Raw genomic sequence first — 3910 nt, 5'->3', positions numbered from 1 at the left:
AACTTTTTTTTTTGTTTCATCTTGGTTGGTTCATATTGTCAAGACCACATACTGACTAAACAAAAGGAAAAATGTGTGGGGGAAAACCGTAGAGTTTAAAAGTTTCTGTTTCTCATATACAGTTTGTATATAATTAATAAAAACAAAACAAAAAGTTAGTCTATAATTACAAATCATAAAAAAACAAACGTTTTTATGTTTCATCTTGGTTGGTTCATATTTTAACTTGTATTAAAGTTAAGTAGTGGTTCCTCCATTTTTTTTCAAAACCGCTTTTTGCTTACCGTCCAACTCTGCCCTCAATCTGACTATGTCCAACCACGTTCCTTACAAGCCATGATCACGCCCATTGGACGTCCGACCCCGCCCCATTCCGCGGTCTGCAGCCGAAGATACTTGTCTTTTTGGGGCGATCAATGGGCCCACTTAGGAGGCCCCCGCTCAGTGGCACCTGCAGCTGTATGACTGTACCCATTGTGCGTACCTTGAGATTTTCCTTTGAGCTTTAAATAAAACTGTATTATTTCCAAAACTGTGAAGAAAATAAAATAAGAAATGGTACTTCGTGTCAATCAGTTCTAGGCATCAGTATGCATCTGTGTGCGTCTGGTTTACGTAGGCTACACGTCCTAAATGAAATGTAATTGGTCAGTTTATTTTTGTTTATTTTGGCGGTGGGTTTGGCGCATTTCCATAAGCTATGGGAATGTGCAGTAGCTACAGCTAAACATGAGTAAGCGAGCTTTCAAACAGTTAAACCTAAATGAAACGTTTGCGAAAAAGAGCAGAAATGAAGATGCAATCCTTTCTCCACCTGCTCCTCCTCTGGATGTAAGAGACACGCCACCTGAGCCTGGAACTCTCCGTCCTTCTCCTCCCGTGGATGACACAGACAAAGCTAGCTTCTCTGCCCCCACCGCAGGCGCGACAACATCCCCATGGGAGCCCAGCTCAGCTGCAGCAAGCAGCTCGCAGGTAACAGTTAGCTGCCCGGTTAGAGACTTAAAAGATCTTGGGACAATCAAAGCAGATGAACTTAAAACAGCCACCGATTCAGACAAACTTTTTGCCCTGCAAAACAGATTCATGCCCCTCAGAAACTGGGTAGCTCCATCGCGGATGATATTGATAAATATTACATAACTTAATTTTATTATATTTCACATATCATTAATAGTTCTCTTCTTTATGTCTTGCACAACAATATTTTTTAGGGTTTTATTCAAAACTTGTTCAACTTTATCAAAACTAAATAAATAATATCAAAAGTAAACAATTGATAAAAAAAATCTAGGAAATTGAGAACAAAAAACATAGGTCCACACAAGTCACAAAGAAAGAGCATACTGGCCTGTAGGACTGAGTTAAACCTAAACACTTCTGATCTAGGTTTCTATCCGTCAGTGATGTTCGAGTTTGAGAAAAAAAAAAGTCAACAAATTGACAAGCATCTTGTGAATCACGGTTAGTGTGGCTTTGTGTTTCCCTTAAAAAAACTTTGGCAAATGTCTTTTTGTTGTAGCTGATTTTCGTTTCTTTGACATAGTATTACGTTTTGCATGAATGAAATTACTTTTCTGGCACTGTTTTGATTTTTTTAACACACTGGTGGCTGCGGGCAGGACGGCCAGCGCTGCTGCACTAACAGCTGACTCTGGAGCCCATTCTCATGTCCCCCCGCGTCAAGCTCCCAAGCGTCTACATGTAACAAGTCCGAGTCCGACATGAGAATGTGTAAGACTCTGTTTATCTGCCGACTGCCACCTTTCTATTTTCTCTCCTCCTGCAAAGAGGGCAGAGACAGAAACAAGGACTGTGAAATAGTTAAAAATTGAAGCCACTTCGTTTTACTCAGTAATTTGACCAGTCAAGTTTAGTCTAAACTTGCAGGTCGCTGAGAAAAGAGTGAAAAAAATGTGGTGTGTGCGTGCGTGTGTGTCATATTGTGAACGTTGGGCTTTGGGTGGGTCAAACGTGCTGTTTTTATGTGCCTCTTGCATCGCGCGCATGCCCATGTTTGTGTGGGGTCGGGTTTTTGTGCTGGTTTTGTGCGCGTTCATGATGTGCGTTGTGCTTGGTCAGGTGCGGTGATGGTTTTGTGCGTACCTTCTGATAAAATCCTGCAGGCGCCCCTGCTCGTATGAATTTTATATACATCCACACCAACCATAACCATAAATACAGGTTGGTAAAGCCGTTGCCTTTCCGCAAAAAGAATGCAGGATTGAAGCCCAGCCCGGGACCTTTATGGGTGGAGTTTGCATGTTCTCTCTGTGCATCAGTGGGTTTTCTCCCACAGACCAAAACAAACAATTGCGCAATGACTAAAGGACATTGGACACCAAAAGGAAGATATGGTTAAAGATTATGGATGAATTGCTTAAATACAATTGCTCTATTCCTTTTTTTTCCCTTGTGGTTTCCTTCCAAGGACTTGTGAAGCAAATTAGCACATTTGTCCAAAACTCTGACACTTGTGTACGTTGAATAGTTTTATAGTCTTTCTTAACTATGTGTTGTAGGTATTACCAATAAGTGAAAATTAAATAAATAAATAAATAAATGTGTTTTTTCCTCTTTTGTGTCAATTTCTCTCAGCATCATCACAGTGACATGTTTCTTGTCTGAGCTAAATTAGGTGTTTTTACACAACTAAAGGTTATCTTTTTCCAATAGAACTGTCAATTTATTAATACTACGAATATACTGTATGTATTTCAATCTAAGGATTCCACTATGCATGTCAGTCCAATTAAAAAAAGGCATTGCCAATTTTTGGCACTCTGTAGGTGTCGGGAATGACTCTCAGCTACTACCATCCTACGTTTTAAGTCATTATGTGTAAAGCGGTCTGGGTTAGAGCCACTTGTTTATTTGTTAGGATCAAATAATTTAGGCAACTACAGTATTTTGAATCAGACTGATTAAAAAATAAATTAGTCGTGAACACAAATCCAGTGATTATCAGTTGAGTAGTTCATGAGATATTTTCCTATGAAAGAAATAAACAAATGGACAATTACAAGATATTCTTTCATGGCAACGAGTGAAATTATCTAAACGACTTTTGAAGCTAAAACAGAAGTCAGAAGCCTTTAAAGCAGTTTGTGGGGTCACTTTTTTCTCCTTGTCCTTTAATACTGAAAGATGAAGAGTGAAGGGTTGTATTTTTGTGAAGCCCTCTTCTGCAGCTTCTGTTGAGTGCAGTTTTACTGTAGAACGCATCACTTAAGTAATTGGATCCACCACAGTATGAATATGCTATGTAAGGCTGAAGGTGATTGGTAAATGTTCCCCAATGCTGTTAGTCGGAAAGTGTTTATCAACAGCTTGGTCATTCCCCCAAGTGATGAATGGAGACATGCTGAAGATGGATGCCTTCCAGCAACACCAGCACCCTGACATACAGTATGATGCAAAGAGTCCATTGATTTACACTGGCTCTTCACTTCCATACGGCTCATATTATTCATCCACTCTCATGACAAGGAGGGGAGGGCATTTCATCGAAAACTGGGCATTAGCAGTTGTAGCTGTGGTTCAGACTGGGAAAGGATCAGAGGAAGTTCTAAATAAGGCAAATCAAACAAACAGGGTTCCYCATGCTTCCAGTCCCACTCACTTGTTCCTCATTCAAGCCCATTTGGCAAATGGAAACAGGCTCCTGTGTCAACAAACCTGAAGAGGCTATGCAATCAATGACCAAGTCAGCTTTTGATTTAGGTTTAAATTAAAGGCTAATCAGCTAATTAGTTAAGCTGAAAGTGGTATCCTCAGCATCAGAAACAGATACCTAAATGATCTCAGGCTGCACTGCATTAAAAATTGACATCATTCTGTAACGTACAGCGGGTAAAATAAGTATTGAACACGTCACCATTTTTCTCAGTAAATATATTACTAGAGGTGC

Source organism: Austrofundulus limnaeus, unplaced genomic scaffold (assembly GCF_001266775.1).
Source record: "Austrofundulus limnaeus strain Quisiro unplaced genomic scaffold, Austrofundulus_limnaeus-1.0 Scaffold122, whole genome shotgun sequence".
In the NCBI taxonomy this organism is placed as follows: Eukaryota; Metazoa; Chordata; class Actinopteri; order Cyprinodontiformes; family Rivulidae; genus Austrofundulus; species Austrofundulus limnaeus.
Note: the sequence above shows the minus strand (reverse complement) of the source record.